The sequence below is a fragment of the Nicotiana sylvestris genome, chromosome 6 (genome assembly GCF_000393655.2).
Source record: "Nicotiana sylvestris chromosome 6, ASM39365v2, whole genome shotgun sequence".
NCBI classification, from domain to species: domain Eukaryota; kingdom Viridiplantae; phylum Streptophyta; class Magnoliopsida; order Solanales; family Solanaceae; genus Nicotiana; species Nicotiana sylvestris.
In genome coordinates, this window is record NC_091062.1 from 88,027,445 (window position 1) to 88,045,621 (window position 18,177).

At 36.6% G+C, this 18,177-nt stretch overlaps 1 long non-coding RNA gene across 4 annotated transcripts; it reads right to left on the reverse strand.

Annotated features, from left to right (window-relative positions):
• Positions 1 to 6,225: 6,225 nt before the first annotated feature.
• On the reverse strand, positions 6,226 to 17,457 carry LOC104234202 (uncharacterized). Of its 4 annotated transcripts, none has more exons than XR_712900.2 (3): positions 16,866 to 17,442; positions 14,004 to 14,651; positions 6,226 to 6,519 (listed from the first exon to the last, which is right to left on the reverse strand). It is a non-coding gene; the product is annotated as an uncharacterized lncRNA (long non-coding RNA). The 4 variants fall into 4 exon arrangements; XR_712899.2 differs by lacking the exon at positions 6,226 to 6,519 and adding an exon at positions 9,317 to 9,683 and having other exon boundaries at positions 16,866 to 17,441; XR_712898.2 differs by lacking the exon at positions 6,226 to 6,519 and having other exon boundaries at positions 13,776 to 14,197; positions 14,462 to 14,651; positions 16,866 to 17,002.
• Between the last annotated feature and the right edge of the window lie 720 nt (positions 17,458 to 18,177).

Consider the following 18,177-nt stretch of genomic DNA (forward strand, 5'->3'; position numbering starts at 1 on the left):
ACTACATAATTCAAATTCTGGACTTACAACATATGCTGGGACACCATGGGAGCTCAATTTCTAAGAAGAGGGGGTTTTAGTCATACATACCTCGTTTAAGCTTCCCTTAAGTTACTATGACGTTCCGGAAATTCTAGCAATCCCAATCTACTTGAGACATAACAAAATTGAACACAAATTAGGAAGGTATTCATTGTTTCATCTAATTTGAGCATTTTATCAAATACTAGTTGAGCATCTTGAATTCAAATCTCGTTTACAAGATACCCTTCATTCCCCAACCCAATCTTTACTTATTTATGTTCAACAATCTTCCCACAAACCTAATTTGTACATGCATGTATACATAATACTATTACACCCAAGAATCATACCTCAATAACCCATCTCACAATCTCTACAACACCAACACAACCTAGGTTAGGCACCTATGGCTTCCAATCACCATCCCATGAGTTCTAACGTATATATCATACATAAATAATCACCATAGAGTAGTTAGAGATAATAGACATACCTCTTGCAGTAAGAATCTTGAGAATCCCCACTTGTAGTGTTCTTGATCAATTTAGGGATTTGAATGGGAATCTATGGATTTTCAAGATCAATCCTTGTTAATATAAGTGTTTAGGAGTAGTAATCAACTAAAAATACTCCAAAAACATTACCTTGGATCATAGGAGGGAAGTATGGGACGGATTCCCCTTGATAGAGCAAGTCCTAGCTCAAAAAAATGACTTAGAGACTTTCCATACCCGGTGTTTGGGTATTTATAGGGCGGCTAGGGGTGTGACCGCGGTTAAACCGCGCCCGGGACGCAGTGGCCGCGCTCGTACCGCGCTCGGAGGCAGAAACTTTAAGTTTTCCCGCGGCCGCGTCACGGACGCGCATCTGACACGGGTTAGGTAAAATGGTCATAACTTTCTGTATACACCTCCAAATAACAAACGGTTTGATGCGTTGGAAACTAGACTCAAAGAGATTTAATTTGATAGGTTATTCATCGCATAACACCGTATTTAAATGGAGATATGCTTGTCCAAAGTAAGGTCTTGTGCGTACTTATTTATAACTTTAGTCTATTATGAATTTTCCAACTTGGCTTAGACTTAGGCCTCGTCTTAGACTCCAAATCACTTATAATATGACTTATACACTTATTAACATATCCAATTGATATCCATTATATCATGAATCCTCATTTGCACGCGAGATAAAATAATTAGCCTACCTTGGCACCACGAAATCTTAAATTACTTCGCAAAATTTTCTGGGGCTTTACATTCTCCCCCGCTTAAGATCATTCGTCCTCGAATGAGGATAAAGGTTCATTAATTAGCCATCCTTATGTAACTTTAGCTTTTTCATATCATGAAATATATCAACAGCCCCGAATTTGGCTAACTCCCTAAATTTCTGAAAATTTCGCCGAAATTTCCTTTGTAACTAGGCCTATCCACCTGTCAGAGGACCCCAGATACATATCCTAACAACATATACATGTTCCATAGACATAACATAACTTGTACATCACCAACAATGGCCGTATAGGCAACATATATCACCAAAATGGAATAGTTTAACATAGATCAAATCAAAAGATAAGAGTTCATAGGAACCAAATTCATACAAGCTATTACATGACTATTCAAACAAATGTGGGTACTTCTTTCTCATTTCTTCCTCGGCTTCCCAAGTGGCTTCTCAACCTGCTGGTTCCGCCATAACACTTTTACGGAGGCAATTTCCTTATTTCTCAATTTTCGGACTTGCCTATCAAGAATAGCAACTGGAATTTCTTCATAAGATAGTTCTTCATTAACCTCAATAGCTTCAATTGGCACAATAGCGGACGGATCTCCCACTACTTTCTTCAACATAGACACATGGAAGATCGGATGTACCAACGACATCTCGGGTGGCAGCTCGAGCTTGTATGCCACCTGACCAATCCTCTGAATAATTCTATATGGTCCGACATACCTCAGACTTAATTTTCCTTTCTTCCCGAATCGCATGATGCCCTTCATGGGGGAAACCTTCAAATATACGCAATCATCTTCTTTGAACTCCAAATCTTTGCGACGAATGTCCGAATAAGACTTTTGGCGACTCTGAGCAGTTTTCAACCTCTCCTTAATAATCTTGACTTTCTACATGGCCCGATGTATGAGGTCTATCCCTACCAATTCTGCTTCTCCAACCTTAAACCACCCAATGAGAGACCTACATCTCCTACCATACAGTGCCTCGAATGGTGCAATCTGGATACTAGCATGGAAGTTGTTGTTGTAAGCAAATTCTATGAGTGGCAAATGACCATCCTAGCTACCTTTGAAATCAAGAACACAAGCACGCAACATGTCCTCAAGCGTCTGAATAGTCCGCTCCGCTTGCCCGTCAGTTTGTGGGTGAAAAGGTGTACTAAGATTTACCTGCGTACCCAAACCTTGCTAAAATTTCTTCCAAAAGTTGGTCGTGAACTGAGCCACTCGATCAGAAATGATAGAAAATGGGGTTCCATGCAACCTGACTATTTCTTTGATATACAACTGAGCATATTGTTCTGTTGTGTCGGTAGATTTGACTGGCAAGAAGTGCGCTGATTTCATGAGTCGATCCACGATTACCCAAATTGAGTCAAACTTGTGCAGAGTGCGTGGTAATCCTACCACAAAATTCATATTGATAATTTCTCATTTCCACATTGGGATTTCTATGCTTTGTGCCAATCTACCAGGCCTTTGACGTTCGGCCTTCACTTGGTGAAAGTTCGGACAATTTGCCACGTAGTCCGCCACATCCCTTTTCATGTTATTCCACCCATAAACTTCCTTGAAATCATGATACATTTTTTTTGTAGAACCTGGGTGAACGGAATACTTAAAACTATGAGCCTCAACCATGATTCTTTCCCGAAGATCATCTACATCTGGAACACATAGCCGCCCCTGGTACCGTAGTGTACCATCATCCATGCCAAGAGTGAAAAACAAATTGTGGTCTAATGTTCACGAATCCCCTCCTTCAGCTGCGCTAGAAATGGATCGTTGTATTGCTTTTCTTTGACCTCCGCTACAAGCGACGATTCAGCCCTATTATGCACAATTACTCCATCTTCACTAGAGTCCGCAAGACGAACTCCTAGACTAGCCCACTGGTGAACTTCCCTGGCCAACGGCCTTTGGTATGCCTTCAAGTGAGCCAAACTTCCCATAGATTTCCGTCTAAGAGCATCCACCACAACATTGGCCTTTTCCGGGGTGATAGAGAATATCGATATCATAGTCCTTGAGCAACTTGACCCATCTTCTCTATCTCGAATTCAACTCCTTTTGTTTGAAAATATATTGAAGGCTCTTGTGGTCCATAAATACATCCACATGGACCCCATACAAATAATGTCACCAAATCTTTAGTGCAAACACCACTGCCGCAAGCTCTAAGTCATGTGCTGCATAGTTCTTTCCATGATTCTTGAGTTGCCTAGAGGCATAAACTATCACCTTAACATGTTGCATCATTAGTGGAATATCTTTATCACATTTCTCTTACGAATTGAGTTCTTCAATAATCTCCCGTATATGGTTACAATCTCCCGTGAATACTTGCAACTAACTCTTCCAAATTCTCAACAAAAGAGATTATTGAATGAATTTTTTTTCATAGGACCTTCTGTCTCAAATGAATAACACCTGCTAATTTGCGCACATACCCTGATAACATCAATCTGCACGACATTGCATCAAATATAAGGTAAAATTGTGCTCCGACTTTTCTTAGCCAACCTCTTCTCCCCATATGTGCCTTATAAAATTTAAGAAACCACACTACTTCCCCTGTGAATATTCTCAAGATCCCTCTTTACGGTTAAATACCGCCCAAAACACATATCAACCAACACCCTTTATATGTATACAATTTAGGAAGAGTCACTGGCCCGAGAAGGGCATTCTCTGAAACTTGAGATCCTCCTCAATTCTTCAACAACAACTTTTGATTTTACTCTTAAGTGTAAAACTTAGTCCACCTGATTCTATCCTCGATGAGTAACTTACCTCATTCCCTGTATTGTAGCTACCAATAGTGTTCCTTGATATTGCGGTTTAAGAGTTACCATGTTAAACATGTCCGGTCTGTAACAAGTGTTCATCCACTTTAAATCTATTTTGAACCTTTCATTTGCCCTTTGGGTAGATGTGTTGTCTTTCCCCCTTTTTTTCGCCCTTTGGCCTGGACAATATGTTGGTACCATCTTTTCCTTCTAACTAGAAAATTCATTCCCATTCTATTTTGCTCATAGTGCATAATTGATAGCCTTATTGTGCCACACCCTTGTCCACCTCCCGTGAACTTGTAATATCATTGTGCCTGGTTTAGTGAGTTTATCATACCACAACTTCACCTCCAGTAGTCTCACTTTCTATTATATGTACGGTTCGTCCTTTATAACTTTTATTAACACTTCTGCTCTAAGCGAGTCCGCCATTCTGATACAAGATATTTTATGATAACCATGACCATCTCAATTTATAGGTTTTCTCCCCATTTCTTCTCACCTCATTCTTCCTAGCTAGTGAATAGCCATGCAACCTTCAATATGTTACGTGGTCTTTTCCCTTAGTTATTTCATCATGCTCACCTCTTAACTCTTGTGAGGATATCCGTGGGAAAGTGTGTTCATCCGCATATCACTTAACACTTATTTGCTCTCCATCAAGCCCAAATACCCTCTTGGATTATTATAGCATCACATTTATTTCTCCCACTCGTTCCGCCTTTCTTAACGTCTTGGAACTTTGGTTAAATTGCAAATCTATGATTAACCCATTCTAAAAACTCGCAACCTTCCATATTTGACCTATAGTACTTCCTTAGGTTCCATTGTTCCTGACCCTCTAACAAGTATAAAATCCCTTTACAAATATACTCTTAGTTTCTAGGATCGTTGACCCTATCATTCACATTTCCATGTATGAAGAATTTACCTTCCTTAACCTTCCACCTTTTGGGGGGTACTAGTGGTCTATCATTAGCGTATCCTTTCAGATAATCACGTTATCCATTATCACTTTTCTAGACTACGCATGTCTTCAACAAAATATTCAAACATCATAGCTACATGGTCTTACTCTTGTTTCATTGTATTTAAGTGGCCTCAATATGGCCTTCCTCCCCCACTTGGGGCAAATGTTCCGGATTTCGACACAAGTCTTGAATTTTGGCAATTTTAGGGACATATGTCTCATATATCTATCCCTCATATATATGTTCGACTATTAGGGAGTTTTAAGTCACCATGGTATTAATCTCATAAGTTCTCTTCTCTTATTTAGCCACACGGGCTTGGGATTCCAATTCCTCATGTCAATATCCGTTAGAAGTGTAATATCACTTCATACACTTCTGGATTTTTATAAAGTTCGTAGTAAAGGGGTCTTCTCGTCGTGGGTTCAATTGATTCTCCTTTCATAACTTCTTGTCTCCTAGGAGAGACTTGCACTCTCATCATTAATCTCCTGGTCACGTCTCCCATATATCACGTGCTTATATAACTAATTTTCTTTCACACCTTAGGATCATTTATATACTTCGCACACTACCCACATGTGCTATTCAAGCTTACATATCACTTATCAATTCATTATTTCTTTAGAGGTGGTAATCATTTTTTTAACACTCTTCTCGAATAAATTATGCTCATGGTACGATGTACTTATCCTATATGCACATACCATTCGTTCAACAAGATACATATGTCATCTCCTTAATATTGATGCATTTTCCCATTGGTCATACCATATGACAACACTACTTGAAATAGACGAAAGAGCGTTTAAACATACCTTGAAGCTCAATGCATGAGTTAGAAAATAATCTTATAGTCAAGTTTTATCGCATGATCTGGAGTGTTGAAGAAGGGTCACATTCCTAAATGTCCGTGTAGCCTCCAACTTATAGATGTGGTCGACAACACACCGATAAGAAGGACTCTACTAGACACGACTCAAAACATCCTAGGACACTTTAAAACCATAGGCTCTGATACCAAGTTTGTCACGCCCCAAAATTCGAGGAGCGCGACCAGCGCTCAACTGAGTAAACCCGACTGAGCAAGCCTGTTAGATTTCATACTACCCAAATTTGTCTTTGAATAAAGAGGAAATGTACACCATTAATCAAATTCTATAAACATGTCATTAACAAGTCCATTTCATTTCCATTAACAACTTCGTTCACAATTTTGAAAATATTACAAGTTTTATACATCATTGTCAAACATCAATATTTCTACTTTAATTCGAATACTCGACACTACCCACAACCTGTCTACGGAGCCTCTAAATACAACTGAAGACTAATATGGAAATGTCGGCAACAAGGCTCCGACTATACCTCAAATACAAAGTACATGATAAACAGATGAAACAGGACCCCGAAACGAAGTGGGGCTCACCAAGTCAGCTGAAAGGATAATGCGGCACTAGCTGCGACCAACTCTGCCTGCTATAGAAACACCTACATCCATTTAAAGATGTATCGCCACCGGCAAAAGGGACGTTAGTGCCATCGAATAGCATTAGTATGTATAACTAAATACCATCTCATTAGAAAGAACAATCATACAAGGACAAAGAAATCATAAGGATTCAACAAAAACTTTAAACAATTACTACATCATCAAATAAAAGGAATCACATAGCTTTCACATAATTTCCATAGCTTTAGTTTGGGGCTTTTAATACTGTTCATCATCATTCACAATACCACCGCTTTCTTGAGCGGAGTCCGATCACGGCCCGATCGGCTAAGCCATCTTACAAGACGTTACCCTTATTTTAGTCTCACTTTCCAGTTTCAATTATCATCGCATTACCACCATGTGTGTATAACATGGCGTTCGATCACGGCCCAATCGGCTAATCCGTCTTACAAGACGCTACCATTTTCCTTTATCCATCTCACTTCAATCTTTGGTTTCACATGTATTAGTTCATCGGCACTTGGGGCCACAATTATCACATCATACTTGGCACTAGGCCATATTTCATAACTCTTATTCCATATCACTATCACTTTCAACATCAAACTTGCAATTTAAGATAATGGGCACATACAAGAGCAATTCAAGTTATAAGCATAGAGAGGAATTCTCATGATTCGGCATAGTAATCACAATTTAACTTGACTTGAAATCTATGTAACTTAGCATATAGTTCACATTCTTCATATATCCCCAATTACCAAGAGTGCCACATTGAACACATTGAGACACACCTTTCACATATATTCTTGCAACACCAAATCCTTTGAAATAACAAATACTACATAATTCAAATTCCAGACTTACAACATATGCAGGGACACCATGGGAGCTCAATTTCTAAGAAAATAGGGTTTTAGCCATACATACCTTGTTTAAGCTTTCCTTAAGTTACTACGACGTTCCGAAAATTCTAGCAATCCCAATCTACTTGAGACATAACAAAATTGAACACAAATTAGGAAGGTATTCATGATTTCATCTCATTTGAGCATTTTATCAAATACTAGTTGAGCATCTTGATTTCAAATCTCTTTTACAAGATTCCCTTCATTCCCCAACTCAATATTTATTGATTTATGTTCAACAATCTTCCCACAAACCTAATTTGTACATGCATGTATACATAATACTATTACACCCAAGAATCATACCTCAATAACACATCTCACAATCTCTACAGCACCAACACAACCTAGGTTAGGCACATATGGCTTCCAATCACCATCACATGAGTTCTAACGTATATATCATACATAAATAATCACCATAGAGTAGTTAGAGATGATAGACATACCTCTTGCAATAAGAATCTTGAGAATCCCCACTTGTAGTGTTCTTGATCAATTTAGGGATTTGAATGGGAATCTATGGATTTTCAAGATCAATCCTTGTTAATATAAGTGTTTAGGAGTAGTAATCAACTCAAAATACTCCAAAAACATTACCTTGGATCATAGGAGGGAAGTATGGGACGGATTCCACTTGATAGAGCAAGCCTTAGCTCAAAAAAATGACTTAGAGACTTTCCATACCCGGTCTTGGGGTATTTATAGGGCTGCTAGGGGCGCGACCGCGGTCAAACTGTGCCCGGGACGCGGTGGCCGTGCTCGTACCGCGCTCGGAGGCAGAAACTTTCAGTTTTCCCGCGGCCGCGCCGCTGACACGCATCTGACACAGGTTTGGTAAAATGGTCATAACTTTCTGTATACATCTCCAAATGACAAACAGTTTGATGCGTTGGAAACTAGACGCAAAGAGATTTAATTTGATAGGTTGTGCATCGCATAACACCGTATATAAATGGAGATATGCTTGTCCAAAGTAAGGTCTTGTGCGTACTTATTTACAACTTTAGTCTATTATGAAATTTTCCAACTTGGCTTAGACTTAGGCCTCTTCTTAGACCCCAAATCACTTATAATATGACTTATACACTTATTAACATATCCAATTGATATCCATTATATCATGAATCCTCATTTGCACGCGAGATAAAATAATTAGTCTACCTTGGCACCACGAAATCTTAAATTACTTCGCAAAATTTTCTGGGGCTTTACATTAGACTCCCCAATGGTTGGAATGGGTAAGACTTCTGTGGCGGAAGGTGAAGTAGGAGCTCCTTAAAGGTCGGTATAGGTAAGACCTCAGATATATCAAGGTGGTCAGAAGAGGTAAAGAAAGGTTTAGACTCAAAAAAATGTGACGTCAGATGACACAAAGTACCTACAAAGATCAGGTGAGTAACAACGATATCCCTTCTGAACGCGAGAATAACCAAGGAAGACACACTTGAGAGCACGAGGAGCTAACTTTTCTTTCCCAGGGGTTAAGTTATAAACGAAACAAGTGCTCCCAAAAATACGAGGAGGAATAGAGTATAAGGGTGACGGAGGAACAATATTGCATACGGAATCTGATTCTGGATGGGAGATGAAGGCATCCGATTAACCAAATAACAAGCTGTGAGAATTACATCACCCCAAAAATGCAACAGAACATGAGATTCAATGAGAAGTGTGCGAGCAATCTTAATGATGTGCCTATTCTTTCTCATTGCAACCCCATTTTGCTGAGGGATATAAGGACAAGAGGTCTGATAAATAATTCCTTGAGAAGTCATAAACTGCTGAAATTGAGAGGATAAATATTCTAAGGCATTATCACTGCGAAAAGTGCGAATAGAAATACCAAATTAATTTTTAATATTAGCACAAAAATTCTAGAATATAGAAAGTAAATCAGAACGATCTTTCATTAAAAATCCAAGTACATCTTGAATGATCATCAATGAAACTAAAAAAATAACAAAATCCCAAGGTTGAACTGACTCTACTAGGACCCTATATATCAGAATAAACTAAAGAAAAACAGACTCTGCATGACTCTCAATACTACGACGAAATGAGGCTCGAATATGTTTCCCGAGCTGACATGACTCACACTCTAATGTAGATAAACTAGACAAACTAGGCACCATCTTCTGAAGCTTGGATAAGCTTGGATGTCTTAAACGTCTGTGAATTAGGTCCAGAGGATTTGTAACTAGACATGCTTGGGAAGAATCAAGTGAGTTAAGGTAGTAAAGGCCTTCTGATTCAAGTCATGTTCCAATCGTCTGTCCCGTACTGCGGTCCTGCATAATAAAAAAATCATCAATAAAATATATACCACAATGGAAGGCAGAGCCAAACGACTAACAGATGCAAGATTAAAAGGATAGTCAGGGACATTAAGAACGGAATCTAGAGTGACAGAGGGTAGGGGATTCGCTTGTCCAACTCTTTTTGCTTTAGTTTGAGACTCATTGGCTAAAGTAACAGTGGGAAGAGACTGTGAATACGCAATATGCGACAAAAGTGATTTATTACTAGAGATATGATCAGAAGCAGCTGAGTCCACAACACAAGCAAAAGAATTACCAGCAATAGAAGTATTAGTCTGAGCAATAGAGGCTACTTGTGAAGATGTCTGCTTACTTGCTCGATACTAAAGAAACTCATTATACTCCCCTTCAGATAAAGAAAATCCCTGGTTACCTGTAGTCTCGGTCTAAGCAGCATAAGCATTTTTGGGTGGACGACCATGTAAAGAACAGCACGCGTCACGAGTGTGTCCAAGTTTATGACAATAAGAGCACTTGGGTCTAGATCTTCCAAAATGACCTCCTCGTCGTCTATTCTCCATAGTTTGAGATGTCTGATTGTCCACTGAATGGGATACGAGAACAGATGAGTCAAGTGTTTGTGATGAGCTCACTAGGTGACTTGGTGCTGCAGCAAGGCGAAGTAATCGAGAGAATAATTCATCAAATGTGGGGACAGTCGGACTAGCCAAAATTCTGATCGCGTACTGAGTTAAGATCATTAGGAATCCAACAAGAGTAAGAACTAGAAATATCTTTTGTCGCTGCTCTTGCTGCTTTTCAACACTAGTAGAAACTAGCATCAACTTCTCAAATTCCTCCATGACTGCATGTACTTGTCCCAAGTAAGTAGACATATCTAATTAATGTTTTTTTTTTAAATTTGTCATCCGCGATATCACATAATAGAAACGAGATATGTCATTAATGAATAAAGTGCGAGCCTTTTCCCAAACCAAATAACATGTCTGCAATGGACGAAATAAGGGCATCAACTTGGAATCAATAGATCGCCACAAAATACTACATAATTGAGCACCGATCTTCTCCCAAAGTGCTTTGGCCTTTTCATCTCCTTCGCTAGACTTCGTGATTAAATGATCTTGAACACTTTGACCTTTACACCACAACTCGACAGACGAGGCCCAAGCTAAGTAGTTTGAACTTCCTATTAAAGGTTCTGAAGTAATCATAACACCGAAACTGCAGAGCCTGGGTTTTTTAGACCCGAAAGCATCGACTCCCAAAGACATCGCTGGATTGAAGTGATGTCTATAAAAGTATCACCAAATAACAGAAAGAATCAATTGAAAACACGCTGAAATAGACGAAGGAGATACTGTTTTTTGCCGGAAAATTACTGTAGTTGCCGGAAAAATCAGTGTAGTCGCCGGAAAAACTCAAAGTGGTCAAAATCAAACGAAAATAGTATGGGTGGGGTCGGAATTGATAGATGGCCCAGCTGTTCCGAAGAAGCTTTTTCAAAAATGGCCGGAAGATGTTGTACGTGTCGCGGCTGAGCTCACACGAGTGAGCTTCTGGTGGCGCGTGGGGAGGCTGCTGCCGGAGATTTTTTTGGGGTTTGGTCGCCGGACAATGGTGACTCTTGTGGTAGTGTTGGATTTTGCACAACACTGACAGAGACAACGTAGACACAAATAGCCTTGAAAAAGTCGCCGGAAAAAGGCTTCCGGTGATTGATTTCTCTTCCCGAAATCGCTGGAATTTATGCACAACGATAAATCTCTCACAATTGCTCTGATACCATGTGAGAATGCACGGAAGAAAATCTAATATTATTCACATATCTTAACAATGATACAATGAGCCTTATATATATATATATCTATACTATATTAAAAGCACGAAAGCCCTTAGCGAAATGTTGTTCGTCTTTTTTATCCTCTAAAAATAGATTTCATATTGGATAGAATTGTAATTTAAGTTATTTTCCTAAGTTTTAAGATTTTAAAACCAATTAAAATTTGACTTATTAAATCTTTCCCTATTTAAATTATGTATATAATCCAAATATTTAGGACACTCAAATCAATTGAAAAGTTACCTTATATAGATCGAAAAAATATAACCAAAGTTGTTCACATGATGAAAGAAAACTTTATCAGAGGACCAATTATCTTCAAGGAGGTCCATGTTATTAGTATTAGTTTAACTTTTAATTCTAACTAAATATTTGTAGTCTTACACAACTTTTCTTGAATATTTTTTAGAGAGTTGAATGAGGTAGAAACCAAATTTAAATGTTCTATACTACGTGCACACAATTCTACGAAGAAATTAGGAATGCCGTTTTTAGTTTTTGATGTTGGCTGTTTAATTATGACCACGCTTACAAAAATGACAAAATAAAAATTATTGATTACATAAAACTAAAAAAGTATACAAGAAAATTATTTTAGTAACAATCGTCTCATGAAAATATTAGAAAACAATTATAATTTTCTTTTTGAATCAAATTAGACTAACTTTTAACGCTTCCAAATTAAAATATAAAAATTTATTATACACACACAAGAAAACTAACACAATAAATCCGTGAAAATTGATTGAAATAATAAACTCTATTTTTTATTTTTACATGGAATTTATACTTTTACTCCTTCTAGAATAGTATCAACATCTTATGCCAGGGCGTCCTGCTTTATGTCTTTTTAGAATGAAAATAAGAATACATAGTTTTTTTAAAAAATAAAAATAAAATAATTCTAAATCTTCAAAGTTATAAGATCATGTTGAAACTAAAGAGGATGCATGGCTTATAAAATTATAGTAATAAAATTATAAAACTGAAATGATTTTATGTTAAATATATTGACGGGGATGATTGAGAACTCTTGTGGAACAAAATTTCTTCTTTTGTTAAGTTAGCAAAATAGAATCAAGAATCATAAATTTCAGGAACTTAGAATTTTTTCTTTGACATATTTTATGATTCAAGCACAAATTTAATATAATTTATAAAAATTTATACCCATTGAAATAAAATACACGCGCAACGTGCGTATCGTGAGACTAGTATATATATATAATACATGTCCTACTCCTAATATATATGGGATTAAGGTTATTTAATACTATTTAACTACCAAACTAACACCTACTACACATGGGACTAGGACATACTCTACTACTTATTATGGAACTAGGACTATTTACACATAACTATCTAACAGCTTTGGTTAAGAAAATAGATCTTGATCTAACTCAACCTCCAAAACAAGCTCATGCAATAAGGATTGCACAAGACTAGTGTTTCTTAAAGCAAAATGACCAAAAAACCATAGGGCTTGAAACGAAATGTAAGGCGCATAATATACAGAAAATTGGAAATGCCCAACATAGATTTTACCACTATAATATTCAAATTGTAATTAAAGTCACTAATTCAGCATTAAATATATAATAACAGTCTTCCTTATCAAATTAATAATAATACCGATATTGGTACAACTCTTCACCGTTAAGATTCAAAGTACCGATTGCTTTGTGCGTCATTATTTAAAGTGCACATTTCTCTGAAGCAATAACTCCTTGCTTCATATTGATTTATCGCTTTAAGCGACAAAGAGATGACTTCAAATCAATCCACATTTTTGAAAGCTTACATTTCCACTCATTACAATTCTTAGAATGTCCCACATGGTTAAGCGAACGGATTGTTGTCACTTTATACAATTTTGCGTAGTTTCTCAATTTATGAGCTAGTTCTTGGAATTGATTTAGTCTCTAGATTCATCTTATTTTACATGGTATCAGAGCTAGACTCATCTCCATTCTTAGTTCACCCAATGTTGGGCCCTCATATTATACTGTCCACGCTCCAAAAGTTTAGATATGGGTGTGCGGTTGGACTGTTAGATTGTCCCATGTTGGCTGAGAGAATAGACTATTATCTCCTTATATCATTTTGGATAATCTTCACATCATGAGCTAACTTTTGGGGTTTAATTAGGCCCAATGTCCATTTTCTCTAGATCAACAAACTTTTAACTCAGGACAAATAGAGTGACAATATATTTTAAATATAGATGTTTCACTCTGTTTACTTCAGAGGTTTTCCAATTAAAAAATAGGTCAAAGACATCATAATTAGAAATTCTAAACAAAAATAGGGTTAAGTAGTGAAGAACAAATATGTTAGCAAATATTAAGAACAAGTGTAGCCTCCATATACCAAATATGTTAGCAATTTTCCCCAGCGCAGCGGAAAATAGGAAGCAACTTCTATCATTTCCTGACCAAAAACGAAATAGAACATAGAAAAACTTAGAAACTTGAGCAGCAATTTACCTCACTCAAAAGCGTTGTCAACCAGTTCAGCTATGGCTACAAAACAGAACACAAGGAAAGCAAGTGAAGTCAGCAATTATTCGACCCTTGGAAGCTGAGGCACTGACAAGAACACATAACTCCAAATGCCCACTTATGTGAAGTGGCATTCGAGTGAAGGAACTTGGGGTGTATATGCAGGAAACTGGCCCCATCTACCAAAAGAGACCACAAAGTTAGATAACAGTAGATGGAGATATAAGTGTATACGTGACCAGGAATCTGCTGGTGAAGTGACATGAAGCCATACATACATGTTTTAACTGGAAGGAAAAAGGAAGATAATACGTGAAGGTATCACTTCAAATAGTTTAAAACATGGGCAATCATTGTCTAACTTATCAGGAACAGAATCCTTAAAGTCACCAAAGCATATGTATTTAGACAAAGACAGAGATCTAGTATTGAAAGAATAATACTTCTAGGGGAAGACTTGGAAAAAAACCCGCCATTGTAGTTCTCAGCTTTCCAAAATTGGCGGCAAAGAGGTGCTGGACATATTGGCGACATAGAGTATAGGCTTCAGGCATCAATTGGAGAGTGCTCTTTATCCAATATAGTGGGTCCACTATGTCCAGTACTTTCAGAAACTTGCCTTCACATCCACCCCTACAGGATCATTACTAAACAGGTCAATAATGTTTAACGAACTCACCTTAAGGGTTGAAGAGGAATTAAATATCTGAGAATAAGCATATTCCCCAAATAAAAGTCAGGTATAGGGATTTTAAAGCAAGAAGGCCTAACCTAGTATAAGATAAAGACTAGGGTATAGTGAACGAAACTATCAGAGACAAAAACAGACAAAGGAATATGGGGATTCAAATTCAAAAGAGCATGTTAGACAAAATTCTTTGCACCTGCATATACTATTCTTGTTCAGTAATTCCTGTAAGTTAAAACCTAAGTATACTAGACCAAGGGACTAGTCTGTGTATTTCCGGCTCCATGCATCTTAACTCACCTGAATGCAGAAATTTAAGTCATGCATACAAAACCCAAACTTGTTTACTTTTTAGTAGGGTACAGAGAGACAAGATAGAAGTTACAATTTGTACATCAAGAATTTCATACAGCTTTACGTTTATAATTCATGAACTGAAGACTATTATGTCAACTTATAATGAGCATTATAAAGGAATTAAAGCACAAAAAAACAACAATAACCAGTTATGTCGGCCAATGGAAGAGGCGTGGAGCCAAAATTCCTGACAAGGAGATTTAAAAAAAAAAACATTAATATTGTACCTAGAAATCTCCTTTATGATAAGGCATTCAACCGCTTATATATATATACAAAAAAAGTGTTTCTACCCTACTTGCACACTGTAATTTACGGATGAAGGGGATTCAATTGAACCCACTCCTTACCTTTAGTTGTGCCACTGCTTCCAGCCAACAAACAAGCATTAACACTAACTTTATTTACTTTCACAAAGTCCATCCAACATTAGTTAAGCCAACTAGCGAGATAAGCAAAAACTAGCTGCGAGGAAGTAAATCTCTAGTCATTCAAAAATCCAAACGGCAAAATTATGGCCGACGATATATCTGATGTAAATCACAAAGAAGACTTTATCATTATCTTCTATTTATTATGTTATTTGTCTTTACCTTAGTGAAGAATAATCTATTACTCCTATTAGAGATAATCATACCCCCTCCTTTTTATTTTATATAACATTGTTTGACTAAGCAAATAGATTATGAAAGAAATATTTTTGGCACATACCAAAAGTACTCTTATAACTTGTGGTCTTAAATATGTTATGACATTTCTATGCTATAAGAGCATGTTATAGGAGTAAGATGAAAAGTTTGAAGTTAAAGAATTTTCAAATATACAAAGATGTCACTCCTTTAAAATAGACTAAAAAGGAAATAGTGACATATAAATAAGACCTTCATATACTTTGTTTGCAACATACTTAAATAACACCTTAGGCGACCAATGCTTAAATTTACCTCTACCTTCTTCTTTTGTTCCCATTTTGGTAAACAACGCCCTACAAAATCCAAATCCTCTTCTTAAGTCTACAAGTTTTTGCACTTTCTTCCCTTCCTACCTTAGTGACCCGAAATATCAACCTCTTGGTTGGATACAAAGCTCTCAAAGAAACCTCTCTTGGCTGGAAGTAAAGCATACTAAGGAAACCTCCTTTATTCTTCTCTCATTCTTTTTCTCTTTCTTCTATCTTTCTTCTCCTTCTAGTACTTAACCAATATCATAACCCCATACAAATACATACATGCATACAAAATTACAAATACATACCTAAATGTTAGCAACTATAGACCTTCGAAGGCACTACACTTCTTCTCCATCACCTCCCACTCATGAGGCTTTTTTACTAAGCTCACAAAGCAACCTAATTTTTTTCATATAATGGTTGTGTCCAAATCAACTTATGCACTCCTGGACTATTCCATAAGATGCCTACTGCTATTTCATAACATACCTACTATCTTCCACCAACATAGGTACCGAAAGGGGCGGATGCAACCTTCAAACAACGGATTGATCTGACCCCAGTACTTTCTATATGCAGCATAAATTTATGGATACAAATCTATTAAAATAACAATAAATAGTAGATATGAACACATAACTTTAAAAATATAATGAGTTTAACGCCAAAAATAATAAATGTTGAGTCCACAGAGCTAAAATCCTGGATCCGCCTCTAAGTACCAAGTAACTCTATCTATCAAGCCCCTCACATGGCAACCTACTTCTCAACTAAATGTGAACTTAAAGGAAGTTTAGCAGTGCAAAAACTTTAATAGAACCAAGCATGAAAAAAAGGGAAACATCACATTTACCTTTTGGATAGCTTTCAAAGTCCAGCTCACCCCAAAAGAAAGGATTAGGCTAAAATTTAGCCCTAATCTAACAAGAATGGAGTGAAAAGGAAAACTTAAAGATAGGTGAAAGTTCCAGAGCAAATGGGCTTTATAAGATAGGCGGGCTTAACTCCAAGTATTAAAGTACAGTTATACCCTTACCTCAATTAAACACTTCTACTCCAATTTAGGGCTCGTTTGGTACCAGGGATAAAGAATAATTAATCACGGGATTAAATTTATGCAATATTTGATTGTTAGAAAATTGCGGTATAATTAATCCGAATTATAGTATTTTTTATCCCATAGAAAGGTGGAATAACCAATTCCGAATAGGATAACTTCTTTCCAACCAAACGACCCTCGGTAATTAACATCAGCACCAAACGACTTTTCACGTAGCATTCATCATAAAACCAACGAAGTGACTTTGCTTTCGGACTTTCGGACTTTGCTTCCTTTCCCCAAATCCGCAATTCCCACAATTCAAAACATCCAATTCCTCATAGAATAAATGCTTTGTAAGAAAACCGAGGAAGTGACTTGATTCTAGGAGACTAGAGTAAGTACCTAACGAGGAAGGGAAGTGAAGGTAGGAAATCAAATTACATTGTTTTAAATCCTTTCATATTATTCTGTTTGGCACATCTATTATTTGAAAAGCTTTTTTGACCCTTTTTTCAAATATTTTTTGATATGCCAAATTATTAACTATATTAACTTGTAATACATTTTATATAGTTTTAAATATATAAATTTTATTATTATAATTTAAAGAATCTACAGCGAGACCTCCCTATAATTATCCTTTATACAGCAGTTCACTATAATGGCCAAATTTTGTTTGGAATCATTTTTTTATGTTATGTTATAATATATATTTTCTATTACAGAATATCGTAACAAATAAGACTCTTGTAAAAAAGTTTTACTGTATATTCAAATTTACACCTAAAATTAAATATTTAACTCTTGTACTTCGAAGTATGCCTAACAAAAATGTAGTTCAATATCGAGTGGGTCTCAACAATTATGTAAGGATTAAAATAGAATAATAGGATTTGATAGTTTTCCTATAAGGAGATGTAATACTTTATCCGTACTATAAAATACTTATTTTATTCTTAATGAGATTATTTGTAATCACATAAATATTTATGACTTATTTCAGACCATAATTTTTAGAATTTTTTTTCTTAGGCTCTGTACTCAGTCAAGCACCATTGTATTAATTAAAACAGATGGGGTATTCCTTTTTTAATAGAGCGAGTGATGGATTTCACTTACTAAT